This window comes from Scyliorhinus torazame, chromosome 20 (genome assembly GCF_047496885.1).
Source record: "Scyliorhinus torazame isolate Kashiwa2021f chromosome 20, sScyTor2.1, whole genome shotgun sequence".
NCBI lineage: Eukaryota > Metazoa > Chordata > Chondrichthyes > Carcharhiniformes > Scyliorhinidae > Scyliorhinus > Scyliorhinus torazame.
In genome coordinates, this window is record NC_092726.1 from 23,614,861 (window position 1) to 23,637,376 (window position 22,516).

Sequence of the window (22,516 nt, forward strand, 5' to 3'; positions counted from 1 at the left end):
GTAGCCCTCCCCTTTCTCTGACGCGCGGAGGTGCTTCCCTTCAAGCGAGGAAGGGACAAAGTAACTGTTTGAACTGCTCTTGAAACGAAAGTGCTTCCGAAAAGCTGACGCCCCCTCTGGCGCTTTTCATCACCCATACGCACATCACAAAGCACAAGATTTAATCCAAGTTCTTCCGAGCTCTCTCTCCATCCGCCCCCCCCCCCCCCCCCCCCCTCTCTTTTGACTCTACCTGGAAGAGCAGCCAGTCTGGAACAAGGCAAATTTGAGCTGCAAACGCTGGTGCGTTCTCAAGCCAGGAGTGCTGTGATTAAGGGGGGGGGAGGGAGAAAGGTGTAAGATGTCCTAGGACTTGTCAGCCTTTGAAGGAAGTAACCTAGTGTCCTTGAAAGGCGAGAGGAGTTTCCAAGGCTCCACAGAGAAGGTTAAAGAGACGCCTGGGAATTACAAAAGCAGGGAGGTCAGGTTGGGAGTTGTGTAGAACTTTGGTGAGGCCACAGCTGGACTGCTGTGTGCAGTTGTGGTCACCACAGTATAGGGAGGATGTGATTGCACTGGAGGAGATTCACCAGCATATTGCCTGGGATGGAAGTTATGAAGAGAGGTTGGCTAGGCTGGGGTTGTTTTCGCTGGAGCAGAGAAGGCTGAGGGGGGACCTGATCGAGGTGGACACGATTCTGAGGGTCATGGACAGGGTGCATAGGGGGCAGCTGTTCCCCTTAGTTGAAGGGTCAGTCACAAGGGAATACAAGTTCAAGGTGAGGGGCAGGAGGTTAGGGGGGTTTGAGGAGAAACTTTTGTACCCAGAGGATGGCGACGGTCTCGGAGGGTGGTGGAGTAGCACAGTGGTTAGCACAATGGTTAGCACTGTTGCTTCACAGCGCCAGGATCCCCGGGTTCGATTCCCGGCTTGGGTCACTGTCTGTGCGGAGTCTGCACGTTCTCCCCCGTGTCTGCGTGGGTTTCCTCCGGGTGCTCCGGTTTCCTCCCACAAGCCCCGAAAGACGTGCTTGGGTGAATCGGACATTCTGAATTCTCCCTCTGTGTACCCAAACAGGCGCCGGAATGTGGCGACTAGGGGCTTTTCACAGTAACGTCATTGCAGTGTTAATGTAAGCCTACTTGTGACAATAATAAAGATTATTATTATTATAGTAGAGGCGGGTTCACAGAATCATACTGCACAGAAGAGGCCACTCGGCCCATTGAATCTGCACCAAAGCTTGAAAAACACCTGACCTGCCTAATCCCGTTTGCCAGCTCTTGGCCCAGAGCTGGAATGTTAAGACGTGCCAAGTGCTCATCCAGGGACTTTTTAAAGGATGTGAGGCAACCCGGCTCTACCCCCCTCCCAGGCCGTGCATTCCAGACCGTCACCACCCTCCGGGAAAAAAGGTTTCCCCTCAAATCCCTCCAAAACCTCCTGTCCCTCACCTTGAACTTGTGACCCCTCATAACTGACCCTTCAACTCAGGGGAACAGCTGCTCCCTATCCACCCTGTCCATGACCCTCAGAATCTTGTCCACCTCCATCAGGTCGCCCCTCAGTCTTCTCTGCTCCAGCGAAAACAACCCGAGCCAATCCAACCTCTCGTCATAACTTCCATCCTAGCCAACATCCTGGTGAATCTCCTCTGCACGCCCTCCAGTGCAACCACATCCTTCCTATAATGTGGCGACGAGAACTGCACACAGTACTCCAGCTGTGGTTCACCAAAGTTCTGAGGGGCATGACCTCCAACAAAGCTCCAACATGACCTCCCTGCTTTTGTAATTATGCCTTTTTCACCCCCTATTAACCTGTCCTTCTGCCTTCAGAGATCTATGGACAAACACGCCAAGAACATAGAACATAGAAAAATACAGCACAGAACAGGCCCTTCGGCCCACGATGTTGTGCTGAACCTTTGTCCTAGATTAATCATAGATTATCATTGAATTTACAGTGCAGAAGGAGGCCATTCGGCCAAGGTCTCTTTGTTCCTCGGAACGTCCCAGTGTCAGGCCATTCATTGAATACTTCCTTGTCACATTACTCCTTCCGAAGTGTTTCACCTCACACTTTTCAGGGTTAAATTCCATCTGCCACTTTTCTGCCCATTTGACCATTCCGTCTACACCTTCCTGTAACCCAAGACACTCAACGTCACTGTTACCCACCCGGCCAAGCTTTGTGTCATCCACAAACTTACTGATCCTACTCCCCCACATAGTCATCTGTATCATTTATATAAATGACAACAATAGGGGACCCAGCACAGATCCCTGTGATGCCCCACTGGACACTGGTGTCCAGTCGCTAAAGCAGCCGTCTATCATCGCCCTCTGTCTCCGACAACTAAACCAATTATGAATCCACTTTATCAAGTTAACCTATCCCATGTGCATTTTCCTTCTCTATAAGCCTCCCATGTTAGTCCTTGTCAAAGGCTTTGCTGAAATCCATGTAAACTACATCAACTGCACTACCCTCATCTACACACCTGGTCACATGCTCCAAAAATTCAATCAAATTTGTTCGGCATGACCTCCCTCTGACAAAGCCATGCTGACTATTCCTGATCAAACCTTGCCTCTCCAAGTGGAGATAGATTCTCCCCTTTAGAATTTTCTCCAATAGTTTCCCTACCACTGACATGAGACTCACTGGTTTGTCGTTGCCTAGCTTATCTCTGCAACTTTTCTTAAACATTGGGACCACATTAGCTGTTCTCCCGTCCTCTGGCACCTCCCCAGAGATCAGAGCCCCTGCAATCTCCTCCCTCGCTTCCCACAGCATTCTGGGACACAATTCATCTGGACCTGGAGATTTGACCATTTTTTAAGCCTGCCAACACCTCCAATACCTTGTTATTCCCTGTGACAATTTGCTCCAGAACCTCACAGTCTCTCTCCCCGATTTCTACATCTACCTCCTCATCCTTTTGGGTGAAGACAGATATGAATTATTTGTTCAATACCCACAGATTTCCCTGTTGGTCCCTAAGTGGCCCTACTCTTTCCCAGGTAACCCTCTTCCCATTGATATACTTAGAGACTATCTTAGGATTTTCCATACTTTTACCAACCAGAGCTTTCTCACATACCTCTTTGCTCTCCTAATTGCTTTCTTAAACTCCATCCTGCGCTTTCTGTACTCCATGCCTCTGTTGATTTACTCCCCTTGTTCTTGCTAAAAGCCTTTCTTCTCCTTCTCTTCGTATCCTGAATGTCTCTGGTCATCCATGGTTCTCTGGGGTTGTTACTCTTTCCTATTACTCTGGAGGGAACATGTTGGCCCTAGACACTCCCCATTTCCTTTTGAACACCCCCACTCCTCTTCTGTCGATTTCCCCACAAGAAGCTCTTTCCAATCTACACTGGCCTTATTTTACTCAAATCCGCTCTCCCCCAACCTTTTTTTGCAACTTGTCTATTTCTTTGTCCATAACAAACTTATCTTGGACCATGTTGTGGTCGCTATCACCAAAATGCTCCCCACCAACTCATCAACTACCTTCATTCCCCAGAATTAGGTTCAGCACTGCACTGTCCCTTGTTGGACCCTCTGCAGATCGAGCTAAAACGTTCTCCTGGATACATTTTAAGAACTCCACTCCATCTAAGCCCCCACAGTGACAATGCCAATTAATGTTGGTAAAGTTGTAATCACCTAATATAATTCCCCTATTATTAGGATGTGGGGGTTGCCTCACATCCATTAAAAAGTATTTGGATGAGCACGTTATTACATTCAAGGCTATGTGCCAAGTGCTGGTAAATGGGATTAGATGGGTAGGTCGGGTGTTTTTCATGTGTTGGTGCCAATTCGATGGGACGAAGGGCCTCTTCTGCCCTGCATTATTCTGTGATCCCTGTAACCCCTTTGCTGAAGCACCTTTTGAAGTGTGGTTAGTCACAGTCGTGATCATAGAATCCCTACAGTGCAGAAGGAGGCCATTTGGCCCATTGAGTCTACACTGACCCCTTGAACGAACACCCTACCAAGGCCCACTTACCCACCCTTTCCCTGTAATCCCATAACCCAACCTCACTTTTTTGGACACTAAGGGCAATTGATCATGGCCAATCCACCTAACCTGAACATCTTTGGATTGTGGGAGGAAACCAGAGCACCCGGAGGAAACCCACGCACACACGGGGAGGACGTGCAGACTCCGCACAGACAGTGACCCACCGGGGAATCGAACCTGGGACCCTAACGCTGTGCCACCGTGCAGCAACAAACTTGGACACAGCAAGATCCCACGTGGCTGGATAATTTTGGGGTTTTATTTTATGATGCTGGCTGAGCGATAAGTATTGGCCAGGACACCAACATCCCTGCTCTTCTTCAAACAGTACCCTTTTAAATTCCTTTTTTGTTTTGAGATGTGAATGTCATTGGCAAAGCCATCATTCATTACCCTTTCCGCAATTGTACTTAAGAAGATGGTGGTGAGCCACTCCCTTGAACAAGGCAAAGGGAATACATGATAAATGGCAGGACACTGGAAAGCACTGAGGTGTTCCTGGGGCTGGTTCAGCACAGGGCTAAATAGCTGGCTTTGAAAGCAGACCAAGGCAGGCCAGCAGCACGGTTCGATTCCCGTACCAGCCTCCCCGAACAGGCGCCGGAATGTAGCGACTAGGGGCTTTTCACAGTAACTTCATTTGAAGCCTACTTGTGACAATAAGCGATTTTCATTTCATTTCATTTTCATGTCCACCGGTCCTTTTAGGTAGCAGGGCAGGTAATAAAATGACTAAGAAGGCACAGGGCACACTGCCTTTATTAGCCAAGGCATAGAGTTGAAGAGCAGGGTGATTATGATAGAACTCTATAGAACTTTGGTTCGGCTAGAGTATTGTGTGCAGTTTTGGACTCCGCATTACAGGACAGATGTGATAGCACTGGAAAAGGTGGGCTGGAGAGTTCTAGATATGAAGAGAGATTGGCTAGACTGGGGTTGTTTCTTGGGGCCGAGGAGACTGAGAGGGGACATGATTGAGATGCATAAAATTATGGGGGCATTGATAGAGTAGACAGGAAGAAACCTTTCCCCTTGGTGGAGGGATCAATGACCATGGGCCATAGATTTATGGACAGGAGGTTTAGAGGGGATGTGAGGAAAAACCCTTTTCACCCAGGGGGTGATGGGAGTCTGGAACTCACTGCCTGAAAGGGTGGTGGAGGCAGAGACCCTCAGAACATTTAAGAAGTGTTTAGATGTGCACTTGCGATGCCAAAGCTGTGGGCTAAGTACTGGAAAATGCGATTAGAATACTTAGGTCTTTGCCTGGCACAGACATGGTGGGCCGAAGGGCCTTTTCTGTGCTGTAGACCTCTAAGGCTCTATGACTAAGAATAAGGGGCGGGATTCTCCGAACCCCCGCTGGGTCGGAGAATCGCTGGGGGCTGGCATGAATCCCGCCCCCGCCGGTTGCCAAATTCTCCGGCACCGGATATTCGGTGGGGGTGGGAATCGCGCCGCGCCGGTTGGCAGGCCCCCCCCCCCCCCCGGCGATTCTCCGGCCCGCGATGGGCCGAAGTCCCGCTGCTGGAATGCCTGTCCCCCCGGCGAGAATCAAACCACCTCTCTTACCGGCGGGACAAGGCGGCGCGGGCGGGCTCCGGGGTCCTGGGGAGGACGCGGGGCGATCTGGCACCGGGGGGTGCCCCCACGGTGGCCTGGCCCGCGATCAGGGCCCACCGATCCGCGGGCGGGCCTGTGCCGTGGGGGCACTCTTTTCCTTCCGCCTTCGCCATGGTCTCCACTATGGCGGAGGTGGAAGAGACCCCCTCCACTGCGCATGCGCGGGGATGCCGTGACCGGCTGCTGACGCTCCCGTTCATGCGCCGCATGGCAAAGTCATTTCCGCGCCAGCTGGCGGGGCACCAAAGGCCTTTCCCGCCAGCTGGCGGGGCGGAAATCAGTCCGGCGCGGGCCTAGCCCCTCAAGGTGAGGGCTCGGCCCCTCAAGATGCGGAGAATTCCGCACCTTTGGGGTGGCGCGATGCCGGACTGATTCGCGCTGTTTTTGGCGCCGGTCGGCGGACATCACGGCGGTCGGCGGACATTGCGCCGATTGCGGAGAATCCCGCCCAAGGTATTGGAAGGAGAAAGAGTTGTCAGTGCAATGGGGGAAGACTCCAAGGTGTGACTTGATTTTGAGGGCAACATGGTTGCTTAGGTAAGTTTGGTAAGATCAGTGGTGCCAGGCATTCAAAAGGAAATGCAGAAGGTCCAGGCCCAGCATGTTGCCTCCAGAGTAATAGGAAGGAGGAACCACTGTGAGAGGTTTCAGCAAGAGAAGGGTCCGGGGTTGGCAGGGTGTGGGCGGAGGTGCGACCAACTGTGAGCCAGGTTTCTGTCAAAGCAAAATGATGAACGTCAGGAGTTGTATTTGCCACTGAACAGAGTTCGTAGGGAAATGCAGAGATCTCGGCCCGGTGGCACACTCCATTAAGGCCAGGCCTGTCCCCATAGACACAGGGCAAACAGAACAGACAGTCACCCGAGGTCGGAATCGAACCCGGGTCCCTGGCGCTGTGAGGCAGCCGTGCTAACTACTGGGCCACCGTGCTGCCTGCAGCTGCCTTGTCACCTTAAGTGTGGGAGGCTGTGGATTTTCACAAGGGTTTCTACTTCTCATCACTGTCAAGTGACTTTGTCAGGAACATGTGGGCGAGCCTATCCCCTCCAGAACACATGCTTTCCATTCACCACGGCGAATTAGCCATTTCAAAAACAATCGCTCGGCTTTCAAATGTGTCACCATCATTGTACAGAAGTGCAAGATGGTTCCTGCATGTTCACCTCTGATGGAACATGCGACGTTCTTAATCTGCAGCTGGGGTGTCAAGTGTGTCAGCGATGGGCGGTCTACACTCGCATAACGCAGCTATTTAGTTCAATTACTTCACTGAAGCACAGAAGGCCACTCAATCAGCATTCAGGGACTGCTGGAAGTACGCAGCACATCTGTCAGCATCTGGGGGGGGGGCGAAAGAGAAGACGGTGTTTAAGGAGGAGGAAGAGAGGCTAATGCTTCAGCAGGACATATTCATCGGACCTCAACCTGAAACGGCTCCTACCTCTGACCGACCCGCTTCCCAGCACTTGCTGTTTTCATTTCAGGTTTTTGGAATTCACTTTTTACCTAGATCACCTGTTACTGTGGTGTGATGGGAATTAATGGACAATGTGATCATAGAGTCCTTGCAGTGCAGAAGGAGGCCATTCGGCCCATCAAGTCTGCACCGACCCTCCGAAAGAACACCCTCCCTCGGTCTAATCCCTCATCCTACCCTGGAACCCAGCAACCTCACCTAACCTTTGGACACTAAGGGGCAATTTATTACGGCCAATCCACCTAACCTGCCCATCTTTTGACTGTGGCAGGAAACACAGAGGAAATCCACGCAGAAAGGGGGGAGAACGTGCAGACTCCACACAGTCAGTTGTCCAAGATCGGAATTGCACCCGGGTCCCTGGCGCTGTGATCAGCAGTACTAACCACTGTGCCACCCATTGGGGGGCTGTCTACTCTTAAAACCAACACAGTCTGATACATTGCAGAACTGGTAGCACGGCCAATTTGTGGGGTCATCGTGCCAACCCACCGTCAGTCAGCTCTGCTTTGTTACTCTCCGCTCATTACCCTGCCACTTCTGACCCCATTGCAACTTGGGGTGGACTTGTGAGAACGCGTCACCAAGTCACTCACAGCAGTCAATATTGTGGCAACGAGGAGAAAGCAAATGTAAGTTCAGGCAGTCGATCGGCGTTTCAATTCACCCCTCTCTCCCCTGTCCCAGAATCGTACTTACCTGCGCACCATGGTTCATGGCATTTCCAGTGGGGAAACATGGGGCTGGACTCTCCATTTTTGGGACTGTGTCCCCACGCCGTCGTGGAAACTGTGGTCCTTTACGGCAGCAAAACTGGCATTAAAGGGCCACAGATTCACCGTCTTGCTGGGGGCTAGCAGGCAGCTGTCGTAGAGCTCTAGCTGCCGATACGGACCCCCGCACTTCCAGGTCAGAGGCCCCGCATGCGCACGGCGACAGCATCCAGCAGCCGTGCCGTGCTCCATGGCGGACTCAGCCCGCGAACCTGGACCGCCGAAATAGTGCCCCGCATCAGCCGCTCGCCAGCCCCGAACTGCCCGCACGCGTAGCCCCCAGTCCCGAATGAAGCCCCCCCCCCACCCTCCGATCGCCCCCCCCCCCCGACTGTGGCGGCCCCGGACTGAGTCCACAGCCGCCACGCAAGGTTCCCGAACGACAGGACCATGTTAGAACCACGCCGTCGGGAATTCGGTCGGCCGGGGATGGAGAATAGCGGGGCGGGCCTCAGGCAATGGCCTGAGGAAGTGGATACTCGGGCGCGGCGTACACCCCGAGTACGCCGCTTATCAGGGGGCGGGGAATAGCGGGACCGGCGCCCGTCCCCATTTCATGCGCGGAAACGGATTCTCCGCCCTGTTGCCGAACACGATTCCGCCGTCGGGACGCAGAGAATCCAGCCCATGGATTTCTGGCACTGGGAAACCCGGAGGTTTCTTGGCAGGAGGATCCTTGGCTTTATCAATGGAGGTGCAAAATCATGGAAATCATTGATAAACCTTTTAAAGCCTCGAGTAAGACCTCGGCTTTTGTGTCCTGATTCGGTACGCCTCGGGTGTGGCGGTGGTGGGGGTGGGGGGATTAACATCCTGGGAGAGACTGAGCTATAATCCGAGGTAGATAATACTTCTTAATTCCAGAGCTAGGCTGCACTAGGATGGTGGAGGGTTGCACTGGCAGCACGGGCTACACACCAACTTTATTTCAGCCATTCCAAAGTACCATCGAGCCATGAGGTTTTGAAGCATGGAAAGAGGCCCATCGTGGTCAAGCACCTATCTATTCTAAGGCCATTTTTCAGCACTTGGTCCGTAGCCTTGTCTGCTACCGTGTTTCAAGTGCTCATCGAAATGCTCATTCAATATTGTGAGGGTTCCCGCCCGCCTCGATCGCCCTTTCAGGCCGCGAGTTCCATATTCCCACCACCCTTTGGGCGAAGAAGCTTTATCTACACTTTGCTTCTGGATCAGAGGCACCCGCTGTGCCACAAGACCTCTGAGGCTCCCCCTGCGGCCTACAATTCACCAGGAAACTGGCCTCAGAGCAGTCCCGGTGAATGCTGTCCCAACTCTCTCTTATCCCCAGTACTGGTGTCACTGTACCATGAAGGAAGACCATTTCCTGTCTGTTCTGCACTGAGATAACTACCACCGTGTACATTATCCCAGCGCACTGCCCCCGTGAACATAATCCGATGACACTGCCTCGCTGGGGTGTTCCTAGGGGTTGGCTTTTAGGACCACTGCCGTAACATTTTTACCCTATCATTCTCTGATTCATTTCAACTCTCTTTTGTTTTTGAACGGAAACCTCCCAACCTCATCAGAAGCTGAGAGAAAAGGGAGGGTTTCAAACTTGATACCGTTTGAAACCGGCCTTATGTGAGTCAACCCAGCGCAAACATGCCTGAGCAACAAAAATCCTCCAGTCACAGGTGGGATACACTGACAGTCTTATCCAACAGTGTCACATTGTTTTCCTGGGACATGAAAGTCATGAAAGGAGGGAAAGATGAAGTATTTTTATGACATTTCCAATGTGGGGCAGGAAGGTAATTAATCACCTTTCAACCAAACAGAGCAGTATCAAACCTCCAGGGCAGCTTTGATCTTTGATTTAAGGAGACAGTTATTTCGGGAGATGAAAGTGGTGAAGATGTTCTGCCTTCAGAAAGCAAACGTTTCACTCACCTTGTCGCAGTCAGAATCAGCCTGGAAAATCCAGAGTGCAGCACGATCTTCACTCTGACCACCTTAGTTGAACAAACCTCCCTTTCCGACTAGAGGGGTTTTTGTTTGCCAGGTTTTGCTCAGGGGCACCCCTCTCCAGGTTACCCTCCAGCATTTGACTTGAGTGCCTCATGATTCTAGATAGAAGGTTTTCAGAAAGTTATTGAAGGTAGTGCATGACCGCCGGCGGGCTCACCCCGATGATCAGCACGGTGGCTCAGTGGTTAGCACAGTTGCTACACAGCTCCAGGGTCCCAGGTTCGATTCCCGGCTTGGGTGACTGTCTGTGCGGAATCTGCACTTTCTCCCCGTGTGTGCGTGGGTTTCCTCCGGTTTCCTCCCACAGTCCAAGGATGCACAGGTTAGGTGGATTGGCCGTGCTAAATTGCTCTTAGTGTCCAAAAAGGTTGGGTGGGGTTACTGGGTTATGGGGATAGAGTGATGGTGTGGGCTTAGCTGGGGTGCTCTTTCCAAGGGCCGGTGCAGACTCAATGGGCCGAATGGCCTCCTTCTGCACTGTAAATTCTATGATTCTATGTCTCTAGACATCCTGGGGGGTTAATTACCACTGACCAGAAACTGACTTGGGCCCAGCCATATAAATGGCTATGGTTTCAAGAGCAGGTTAGAGATTGGGAGATTTGCAGTGATTAACTTTGCTCCTGACTGCCCAAAAGCCTGTCCACCATCTACAAGCCACAAGTCAGGAGTGTGATGGAATACTCTCCACTTGCCTGGATGAGTGCAGCTCCAACAACATTTGAGAAGCTCGACGCCATCCAGGACAAAGCAGCCCCGCTTGATCGGCACCCCTTCCACAAACACTCCCTCCCTCCACCACCGACGCACAGTGGCAGCCGTGTGTACCATCTACAAGATGCACTGCAGCAACTCACCAAGGCTCCTTAGACAGCACCTTCCAAACCCGCCAACTCTACCAACTAGAAGGGCAAGGGCAGCAGATTTTGGGAACACCACCGCTTGCAAGTTCCCCTCCAAGCCCCACACCATCCTGACTTGGAAATATATCGCTGTTCCTTCAACGTCGCTGGGTCAAAATGCTGGAACTCCCTCCCTAACAGCACTGTGGGTGTCCCAGTCGGACTGGTCAAGAAGATGGCTCACCACCACTTTCTCAAGGGCAGTTAGGAATGGACAACAACTGGCAAATCCAGGTAAATACCCACTCACCTGGAAGGAGTGTTTGGGGCCTTGGAAATCTCCTTTGATTCTTCAAATCACATTCTCGGAAAGAATGAACAAAGAACAGGAATTCTGAATCACCCACTTTCTCCCCAATCCAGGAACCTGGTCAGAAAACCATTGTGTTATACGGAAAGCCAAACTAAAACCAGAAAATGGTCAGCGAGAGAAGCAAAGTTAACATTTCCGCTCGGTGATCTGTCGGCAGAAGCGGGAATGGTTAAAGCAGGTTCAGAGACAAGATATGGGGGAAGACAGCATTGCCGAACTTGCTTCATTATTATTGGGCGGCGGTGGTGGGAAGGAGAAGGGGCAGAGTGGGTTAGGATGGAGGAGGAATCTTGTAAGGGCTATGGTGACGGCAGCATTGCCAATGGCTCCGAGTAGGTATTCAGGGAGCCCAGTGGTGCAGTCCATGGTAAAGATATGGAATCAGCTGAGGAGGCATTTTAGGGTGGAAGGGATGTCGGTGCTAACGCCGCTGTGCGAGAATCATGGGTTTGAGCCGGGGGGATGGATAGGGTATACAGGAGGTGGAGGGAAGTGGGGCTGGTCAAGGTGAGGGATTCGTATTTGGAGGAAGGGTTCGCCAGTCTGGAGGAGCTAAGGGAGAGGGTAGAGCTGCCGAGGGGGAGTGAGTTCAGGTATCTACAGGTTAGGGACTTTGCACTGGAAGAGGTTCCCTAGATTTCCGGGATATACCCTGCTGGAACGACTGCTGCTTCCAGATGTGGAAGGGGAGGGAAGAATTGGGGATATATATAAGTGGCTGGGGGAGCAGGGAGGCGAGCGGGTGGTGAAGATCAAGGAGAAATGGGAAGCGGTGTTGGGAATGGAGATCAATTGGGGAGTATGGAGTGAGGCACTGCAAAGGGTAAACGGGACCTCCTCTTGTGCAAGGATGGGCCTGATACAGTTCAAGGTAGTTGAAGCATTTCTACCATTCGGTTACCAGCAACACTTTGCGATTACTGGAACTCAGTAGAAATTTAAATTAAAACTTCTCAGGTGCCAATAGGAATTGTTTTATTTGTCTTCTATTGATTACAATTTGAAAGTCATTTAAAAGGCAATTCGTAGACAATTTGAAGCTTTCAAAGAATCACAGACATTATCTTCTTGCTTAGGCAGGCAGCTCGACAATAACGTTTAAAAGTGAAAGTCTGAAAATGAAATATGAAAAAGAAAGAGAGAGAGAGAGAGAGCTAATCAAAAACTAATCGAAAACTAAACTCCAACATAACTAAAACACACAAAAAACACACAAAATGGCAGGCCGAAACCCTTTCATATCTGTCTTAAGTCGTCTAATCACACCCCAATATAATCCTAATTGGTTTGGGTTAGACTCAAACACATTTGATTTGACGGCAAGCCGTCCATCTTCAATGTGCAACATTAGTTTTAATTGTTTCATGTCTGAATACTTGTGCATGTTATGGAATGCGATTCTGTGCTATTATCTTTACCAGCTTAAACCGGTCTTCTGCTGACTTAGCTGTTATCTGCATTGTGAACAATGGTGCCTTCATATTGCTGTGGCGTTGCGATGGTATAGCTCTGTCCTTGATCTGATAGCACAAGTATAGTGTCAAACTGTCTTGCAACTGTGCTGTTTTAATCTATGATGGAATTATGCTGTTTCATTCAGTTTTGTGTCTCTGTATGTTGAGAGATGACCTGAGGTTATAAGTGAATTTAAAATGGGTATTTAAAACTGGGGCTTAATATTTATGCTTAAGCAGCTATCTTTTACCTATATTAGTTGTATTAGAAATACCTGGCTTCTACAGTCGGCCCTTTGATAAATCGAAAGATTAAGTGAGATATATCAGAATAAGATAAAATACATCATTAATGCGATAGGATAGGTAAAAGTGGAAAGAATAACTCTGTCATTGCAGTTTTAAACAATAGAATGGACACTTAGCATTGCAACAGGCATTTCAAAATAATTATTAGAATGAATAAATTAATCAAATTTGATACTACTGATTCAGTATTAATAAATTATACAATATGTTAATAATACAGTCAAATAGTTGATTGACCAGTAACATTTTAACAATAATATTTCAGCTCAAATTTATCAATTGGGGGTACAGTTGGGTTAGTTTGAATCATTTTGATAGTTGGTCCCCTGCGTTTAGCGAATAGTTTTTTGATGCACTTAGCACATTGGCATGTTATGTAAATGATGAATACAGCTACACAGGAGAATAGGATTATTCTTATTGTGGACATTCCAGTGTGTCCAAGCCACCCACAAATTTTATCCCAGAGAGAGATAAATTGGGGTGGATCAAGTTTTTTGATTTCTTTTTGGATATGTAATGCCAAATCTTTAACTTCTTTCGAGTTATCGGGAATGAAAGTGCAACACTCTGCACCAATCAGGGCGCAGGTGCCACCTTTTTCAGCTCGCACATAGTCAAGTGCCATTCGATTTTGTAATACCACGGTTCGAATTGCTCGCATTTCGTCAGAAATGTTATCTAGGGCATTGGCAGTGTAATCGGTTAAGTTTTGTATGATGGTTGTTATTTTACTCAATTCATTCTCCATCCTCATTTCCCGATAGAAAGGAATCATTCTAGCATAAATTGCATCTCTTAAGGTAACGAACCGTTTATTTCTTCGAGCAGCTGCTTCTGAAACATGAGGGAGATTAGTCACATGATGAACGGCCGGTACAATGTATCCTAAATAGCAAGATCCTGACCAGGATCTTGGGAGCCAGGGATATGCTTTATTATCACAAATAAAATAAGTTCCATTATAAGCAGAATATAAGTAAATATATTCTAAGAACCATCGGTCTTCGAATGTTTTATTATTTTTGAGGTTAGGTATGCCTGTTATCCTTGAGGACAGCAGAACTCTTTGTAAGCGATCGTTTGTACATTTATAAGCTGTGTTAACATCTACACAGTTAGTACAAACACTATTACCCATTTGTATCCCTTGAGGGTTCTTCCTGATGAGGCAAATTGATCCTTTTTGTTCACTATTAGTTGGGAGGTTAAGATGTTGAGGTTTTTTGTCAAGGTTATATTTAAGTTGGTGCCATTCTGAAAAGGTATTTAGTGGATAGCCTGCAGATTTCCATCAGTTAATAGATTTTTGGATGTGAATCTGGTACAACATTTACAATGCCAGTCAAATAACTGAAAATGAGTATTACGGTTAACATTTTACAGATCTTAACATTGATATACTGATTGAAAATTGATATCATGATTACATAATTCAGCAATATACAAATAAAATGATTATACATAAAAAGTTGAACGTATGATCTAGTAATAAATGGTAAAATGATTATCAAAATTGATTATGTAATTTATTAATAAATTATTAATAATAATTCACTAATAAATGAATAATAATGAAACTTTGTATTGGATGTGAATTGTCAAGTCTTTGACATCTTCTAGATTATACACAAAAGCTTGTTGAAAGGGTTAATTTTCTTGCAGAGACAAAAAGGGGCGTATAGCTTGGAATGATGCCATTTGCATCTCTAAACGTTTTTTTATATTTGTCACTCAAATGGACTGGGAGTAAAAGTTGGATTGCAGCCAAATTCCTGTTATCAAATGTCTTTGAACGATCTGTTCTTTTGGAATATAGATTTGCTTTTAATCAGAGTTTTTTTTTAAACCAGCTTCCACAATGTTTGAAGTTTTAATTTCCAGGCTAATTTTAAACATTTATTTTAAAATATCAAACACAATAACTTATTAAATATATAACTGAACCAATCTTGCGCTGTATCTTGGTTTTCTGTCGATGAATTTGTCGATTCTGTTAAAGGAAACACAACTAACAAGATATGTTAATTTCTTAAAATTAATAAAGCAACATTCAGACTAATGACAGTTTTCTCAAGTTGACAGTTCTTGGCAACTTTTTAGCGATACTTGACTTGTTCCGTATCCCTGTAGCCAGGAGGCTGGCCTTCATCATAGACCAGTCTGCGACCATGAAATCTCAAACTCGCAAAATGGCCGCCTTCAACACGAGAAAGGAATCTTCTGGAATTCTTTTTTGAAGTGAATGCAAGGGTTGGATTTGTCGTTAACGGAGGAGGAGAGGCAACAATTGACGTGCCTTTGTTAGCAATTGAGGTTTCGGACTGAGGTCTTGGTAGGATCAAGTTTAAAACTGCAAACAGTTCTGGTGGCTGTTTGGTGCTTAATTGGATCATGACCAGCAGCATTTCGTGGTCGCTCTCAGAGTAAGATAACAGTTTGTTCTAGGGTAAAAGTGTCCTTGACAGATAGTTCATTTGGCCAGACCCTCCTTGTGGAACCTCAATCAGTTTATTCATTGTTTTCATGTCAGTAGCAGCTTGCAATAATGTAAGATTTGATTTAGTTATCACTGGTACACCTTGGGTCTTAGTTAACATCATTTCGAATTGTCCAGTTGGTGGCGCTGTTTGCTTTGGAGAGTTCAGCTGATTTTTAAAAAACCGATTTGAAGTTTCTTGTGTAATTAATTTGTCTGTCAGTAATTTGTTGTGACATTTCATGGTGTCCATGTCACTTTCCAAAATACATTTTTCCTCAAGGAACTGGCAATTTTGACTTTTGATTTGCTCAATTTGATGTTGCAATTCTGCTGTTTGAAAAGATAGCTGCTGAACCTTAAAGGTTTCATTTTCCAACAATGTTTTAATTTCATCAGAATGCTCAAGTTTGGATTTTGCATCTCGCAATTCCTCAACAACTGCTGCTAGTTGGTCTTTAGTGGACTGAAGCTCATGGTCAAATTTCGTTTTTGCAATTGTCTCTTGATGTTTTTGGAGCTGTGTCATTACTGCAAAAGACCATTTCTTACGTCTTCCACTGTTTTAACTGTGTGGTCTTACCCCATGCCTTCTTGATATTATCAAGGGACCACTGTTCTTTGGGGATATCATATTTTGAGTCAATTTTTGTGGCAACTTCAGACAGTCCAAATTGTCTACAAAATAAAGATCCAAGATCATCCAATATATCGTCAATAGAGACATCGGGTACAGCGCGACCTCCCTTGCACGTTGTGGGAAGTAGTTCTCTACCATTTGAAGGTTCTGAATCTAATTTAGGAGTCATGTCCGCCATAAACTCAGCCTTACACCCAATGTTTTGGTCGTCGACTCCTTTTGTGTATCTGTGTACACTACCGTGACTATTTTTTCAGTCCCGTTTTATTTTAGTTTCAACGACCGGCACCCGATTGATTTAACACAGTCTATAAAAATGTTCTTTTCAGGGGTCGAAGCACTGATTGAAGCGGCTTTAAGACTTTTAATGAGTGAAAAAGATATTTCTTACCCTAGTCTAGCCGTGGGTTCCGGCTGTCTTCCGGGCCTCCTCCGATTATCTCCGAAGCTTTCCGTCGTCGCCTGGGCCTCCTCTGAAGGTCGTATCTACTCCTCCCCTGTTGCCGACTACACCAGTTGAAGCATTTCTACCACTCGGTTACCAGCAACACTTTGCGATTACTGGAACTCAGTAGAAATTTAAATTAAAACTTCTCAGGTGCCAATAGGAATTGTTTTATTTGTCTTCTATTGATTACAATTTGATCGTCATTTAAAAGGCAATTCGTAGACAATTTGAAGCTTTCAAAGAATCACAGGCATTATCTTCTTGCTTAGACAGGCAGCTCGACAATAACGTTTAAAAGTGAAAGTCTGAAAATGAAATATGAAAAAGAGAGAGCTAATCTAAAACTAATCGAAAACTAAACTCCAACATAACTAAAACACAAAAAAACACACAAAATGGCCGGCCGCAACTTTTTCAGTTTTACCCTTTCATATCTGTCTTAAGTCGTCTAATCACACCCCAATATAATCCTAATTGGTTTGGGTTAGACTCAAACACATTTGATTTGACGGCAAGCCGCCCATCTTCAACGTGCACCATTAGTTTTAATTGTTTCATGCCTGAATACTTGTGCATGTTATGGAATGCGATTCTGTGCTATTATCTTTACCAGCTTAAACCGGTCTTCTGCTGACTTAGCTGTTATCTGCATTGTGAACAATGGTGCCTTCATATTGCTGTGGCGTTGCTATGGTGTAGCTCTGTCCTTGATCTGATAGCACAAGTATAGTGTCAAACTGTCTTGCAACTGTGCTGTTTTAATCTATGATGGAATTATGCTGTTTCATTCAGTTTTGTGTCTCTGTATGTTGAGAGATGACCTGAGGTTATAAGTGAATTTAAAATGGGTATTTAAAACTGGGGCTTAATATTTATGCTAAAGCAGGTATCTTTTACCTATACTAGTTGTATTAGAAATACCAGGCTTCTACAGTGGTGCACAGGGTGCATATGACTTGGGCGAGAATGAGTGGGTTCTTTCGGGGGTAGCAGATGAGTGTGAGAGGTGTGGGTGGGGGCCAGCGAATCACGCGCACGTGTTTTGGGGTTGTGAAAAATTGGGAGTGTTCGCGGTCTTAGCCAGGGCAGTGGAGGAGGGAGTGGACCCGGACCCTTTGGTGGCGATATTCGGGGTCTCAGAGAAGCCGGAGCTCATGGGGAGGAGGAAGGCCGATGTTGTGGCCTTCGCCTCTCTGATTGCACGGCGGCGGATTTTGCTGGAGTGGCGGTCGGCATCGCCACCGGGGGTAGCGGCTTGGTTGGGTGACCTGTACGACCTCCTGCGGTTAGAGAAGATAAAGTTAAGGGGCTCTTCAGGGGGGGTTTGAGGAAAGGTGGGGAAGGGCTGATGGCCTAAGACAAAAGGAGGCGCGAATGGGACAAGAAACACAAAAATGGGTGTAAAGGAAGTGTACCTGGGAAGCCACTGTCCAACAACAAAAGTGGGCAGATGTCACGCTCTGAAATCGGTGACCCAGTGTTGAGCTCGGCAGGTTGTAAAGAGCCGAATCGAAAGCTGTTCCTCAAAATTGCATTGAGCCTCGTTGGGACAGAGTAGGACGTTGAAAACCACAATGTCAGGTGTGGGATGAGGGCGGAGGATTAAATTTACTGGATGCCAGGCGCTCGGTCTTGTGGACTGAAGGCAGGGGTAGTATTTTAGAAATCTCTAGACAGCTCCCTCAAAGGAAAAAGCAGACTACCAGAACAAAATGACCTCAGCCTCGCCTTTTCGCTTTGAGAGAAGGGTGAGGGAGTTCACTGAACTATCTGTCGCACCATCTGATGAACCTTAAGACCATTTTGCCTTGCCTGCAGTAATAGGTCCACATTCTCAATCTATCCTCATACTTGCATGGTCGCGCTGCTGGTTTGTACCTGTGAAAGCATGAGCTGAATGGATTTAATTGGTTTGTTTATACGGCCCCAGCCGTAGGCCAAGAATTACAGGACACCACACCTATGAAGACTATGAATCTCTTCTGGAGTTATTTTTGGCACTGCAGGTCTGTTATTTTAGTTCCACCTATGCTGGCCATGTCTTGTCATACATTCTTCAATGTAAAAGCTTCATATTTATGTTATGTGCGTGTCAAAGTAAGGGGTGCTCATCAGCTGCGGAAGAGAGAGGCAGCCAGGGAGATTGGGGGAATTAGAGATAGGGGGGGTAACACGGTGCTGAGCTCGGCAAGGATTAACAAGGTCTTCAAGGACTTGTATGGCAAATTGTACGAGTCGGAACCCCCGGAGGGGTGGGGGGGGGGGGGGGGGGTGATGAGGCAGTTCCTGGACCAACTGAGGTTTCCACAGGTGGAGGAGGGGGCGAGTAGAGGGATTGGGGTCCCCGATTGAGATGGAGGAACTGGTTAAGGGGTTAGGGGGTATGCAGGCGGGCAAGGCCCCGGGACCGGATGGGTATCCCGTAGAGTTTTATAGGAAATTCTCGGAGCTGCTGGGTCCGCTGTTGTTGAGGACTTTCAGTGAGGCTAAGGAAAAGGGAACCCTTCCCCCGACGATGTTGCAGGCTCTGATCTCGCTTATTCTCAAGCGACATAAGGACCCGTTGCAATGTGGCTCCTAGAGGCCGATTTCGCTCCTTAATGTGGATGCCAAGCTGTTGGCCAAAGGATTGAGGACTGTGTCCCGGGAGTGATCATTGAGGATCAGACAGGGTTTGTGAAGGGCAGGCAGTTGAACACGAATGTGCGGAGGCTCCTGAATGTGATCATGATGCCCTCGGAAGGGGGGGGGAGGCAGAATTGGTGGCGGCAATGGACGCGGAGAAAGCCTTCGATCGGGTGGAGTGGGAGTACCCGTGGGAAGTGTTAGGCAGATTTGGGTTTGGAGAGGAATTTATAGGGTGGGTCAAATTGTTGTACCAGGCCCTGGTAGCGAGTGTGTCGACGAACCGGCTGCAGTTTGCCCTGGCGATCGAGCCGCTGGCCATGTCATTGAGGGAGTCCAGAAACTGGAGGGGATTGGTTCGGGGGGGGGAGCATCGTGACTCACTGTATGCGGATGTCCTGCTTCTGTACATTGCGGATCCGGTGGAGGGGATGGGGGAGGTCATGCAGATTCTTAGGGATTTGGGTGTATAAGCTGAATGTTGGGAAAAGCGAGCTTTTTGCGATCCATGCGAGGGGCCAGGAAAAGAGACTGGGAGAGCTGCCGCTTAAGATGGTGGAGAGGAGCTTTTGCTACTTGGGCATTCAGGTGGCGAAGAGCTGGGGGGTCCTGCACAAGCTTAATTTAGCGCGGCTGGTGGATTAAATGGAGGAGGAGGAGGAGGGCAGCGTGCAGTCCGTAAAGATGACGGTCCTCCCCAGGTTCTTGTTCGCCTTCCAGTGCCTTCCCATTCTCATCCCCAAGTCCTTTTTCAAGCGGGTAAATAAGATTATTACGGGATTTGTGTGGGCAAACAGGACCCCGCGTGTTAAGAGGCTGTTCTCAGAGCACAGCCCGGGGGGGGGGGGGGGGGGGGGGGGGGGGGCGCGCCTTTGCCTCCTGGGTAGCCCGGAGAAAAGTTGGCGCTGCCAAACTTTTGCAGCTATTACTGGGCAGCGAATATATCCATGATTCGGTAATGGAGGGAGAGGGGGCGGTGTGGAGGTGGTTGGAGGCAGAATCTTGTAAAGATACTAGCTTGGGGGCACTGATAACGGCACCGTTGCCGCTTCCGCTGACGCGGTATACCACGAGCCCGGTGGTGGCGGCGACATTGAGGATTTGGGGGCAGTGGAGACGGCACAGGGGGGAGGCAAGTGCTTCAGTCTGGGCCCCGATACGGAACAATCACAGGTTCGTTCCGGGTAGAATAGACGGTTCCTAAGTTGGCACAGGGAGGGTATCAAAAGGATGAGGGACTTGTTCATTAATGGAACTTTTGCTAGCCTGAGGGCGCTGGAGGAGAAATTTGGTTTGGGTGTTCGTGAAAAAGCAGGTGGGGGAATTCCCGCTGCTGCCTTCCCGGAGAATACAGGACAGGGTGGTCTCGGGCGTGTGGATAGGGAATGGCAAGATATCGGAAATATATCAGGAGCTGCAGGAGGCGGAGGAGGCCTCGGTGGAGGAGCTGAAAGGCAAGTGGGAGGAGGAGTTGGGTGAGGAGCTGGATGAGGGCCTGTGGGCTGACGCCCTGGGCAGGGTCAATTCCTCCTCATCTTGCGCCAGGCTTAGCCTGATTCAGATTAAGGTGGTGCACAGGGTGCATATGACGGGCAAGGATGAGTAAGTACTTTGGGGTGGAGGACAGGTGTGTGAGGTGCTCAGGGAGCCCGGCAAACCACGCCCATATGTTCTGGGCATGCCCGGCACTGACAGGATTTTGGAAAGACTTCGCAAAGGTTATGTCCAAGGTCTTGGATGCTCGGGTAAAACCGAGCTGGGGGACAGCGATATTTGGGTTGTTGGATGATCCAGGAGTGCAGGAGCCGAAAGAGGCCGGAGTTCTGGCCTTTGCCTCCTGGGTAGCCCGGAGAAGGCTCTTGTTAATGTGGAGGGACGTGAAGCCCCCAAGCGACATGGCGGGATTTCTCAGGTTGGAGAGGATAAAGTTTGCCTTGAGAGGGTCTGCGCAGGGGTTCTCCAGGCGGTGGCAACCGTTCCTAGACTATCTCACGGAACGTTAGGTGAAGGTCAGCAGCAGCAGCAAACCATAGGTTGGGGGGGGGGGGGGGAGTGGGTGGGTAGAGGGGATTGGGGGGTGGGGGGGAAAGGAGAAGGTGGAGGGTGGGGGGAAGAGGAGGAGGTAGGGGGGCGGGTTTGGGCGGTGGATGGCTTTCATTTGTAAAGGGCAGATACCCCACCTTGTGTTGAATTGTTGAATGGATAAGTTGTTTTCTGTTTTATTGCTCTTTTCTTTTCGTTGTTTTTCTTTTCGTAGCGGCTTGTAAAAATTATTGAAAATTTTGAATAAAAACAAATTTAAAAAAAAAGTAAGGCTGCTGATGCTGAGGAGTGTAACACTCGCAGGACAGGTACAGCACGGGGTTAGATACAGAGTAAAGCTCCCTCTACACTGTCTCCATCAAACACTCCCAGGACAGGTACAGCACGGGGTTAGATACAGAGTAAAGCTCCCTCTACACTTCCCCATTAAACACTCCCAGGACAGGTACAGCACGGGGTTAGATACAGAGTAAAGCTCCCTCTACACTTCCCCATTAAACACTCCCAGGACAGGTACAGTACGGGGTTAGATACAGAGTAAAGCTCCCTCTACACTGTCCCCATCAAACACTCGCAGGACAGGTACAGCACGGAGTTAGATACAGAGTAAAGTTCCCTCTACACTGTCCCCATTAAACTCTCCCAGGACAGGTACAGCACAGGGTTAGATACAGTGTAAAGCTCCCTCTACACTGTCCCCATCAAACACTCCCAGGACAGGTACAGCACGAGGTTAGATACAGAGTAAAGCTCCCTCTACACTGTCCCCATCAAACACTCCCAGGACAGGTACAGCACGGGGTTAGATACAGAGTAAAGCTCCCTCTACACTGTCTCCATCAAACACTCCCAGGACAGGTACAGCACGGGGTTAGATACAGAGTAAAGCTCCCTCTACACTTCCCCATTAAACACTCCCAGGACAGGTACAGCACGGGGTTAGATACAGAGTAAAGCTCCCTCTACACTTCCCCATTAAACACTCCCAGGACAGGTACAGTACGGGGTTAGATACAGAGTAAAGCTCCCTCTACACTGTCCCCATCAAACACTCGCAGGACAGGTACAGCACGGAGTTAGATACAGAGTAAAGTTCCCTCTACACTGTCCCCATTAAACTCTCCCAGGACAGGTACAGCACAGGGTTAGATACAGTGTAAAGCTCCCTCTACACTGTCCCCATCAAACACTCCCAGGACAGGTACAGCACGAGGTTAGATACAGAGTAAAGCTCCCTCTACACTGTCCCCATCAAACACTCCCAGGACAGGTACAGCACGGGGTTAGATACAGAGTAAAGCTCCCTCTACACTGTCCCCCATCAAACACTCCCAGGACAGGGACAGCACGGGGTTAGATACAGAGTAAACCTCCCTCTACACTGTCTCCATCAAACACTCCCAGGACAGGTACAGCACGGGGTTA

At 48.6% G+C, this 22,516-nt stretch overlaps 1 long non-coding RNA gene across 2 annotated transcripts in view; it reads left to right on the forward strand.

The window, feature by feature from the left end:
• The window catches only part of LOC140396971 (uncharacterized), a 57,569-nt gene that overhangs the window by 26,906 nt on the left and 8,147 nt on the right, over positions 1–22,516 (forward strand). The window lies entirely within an intron of this gene.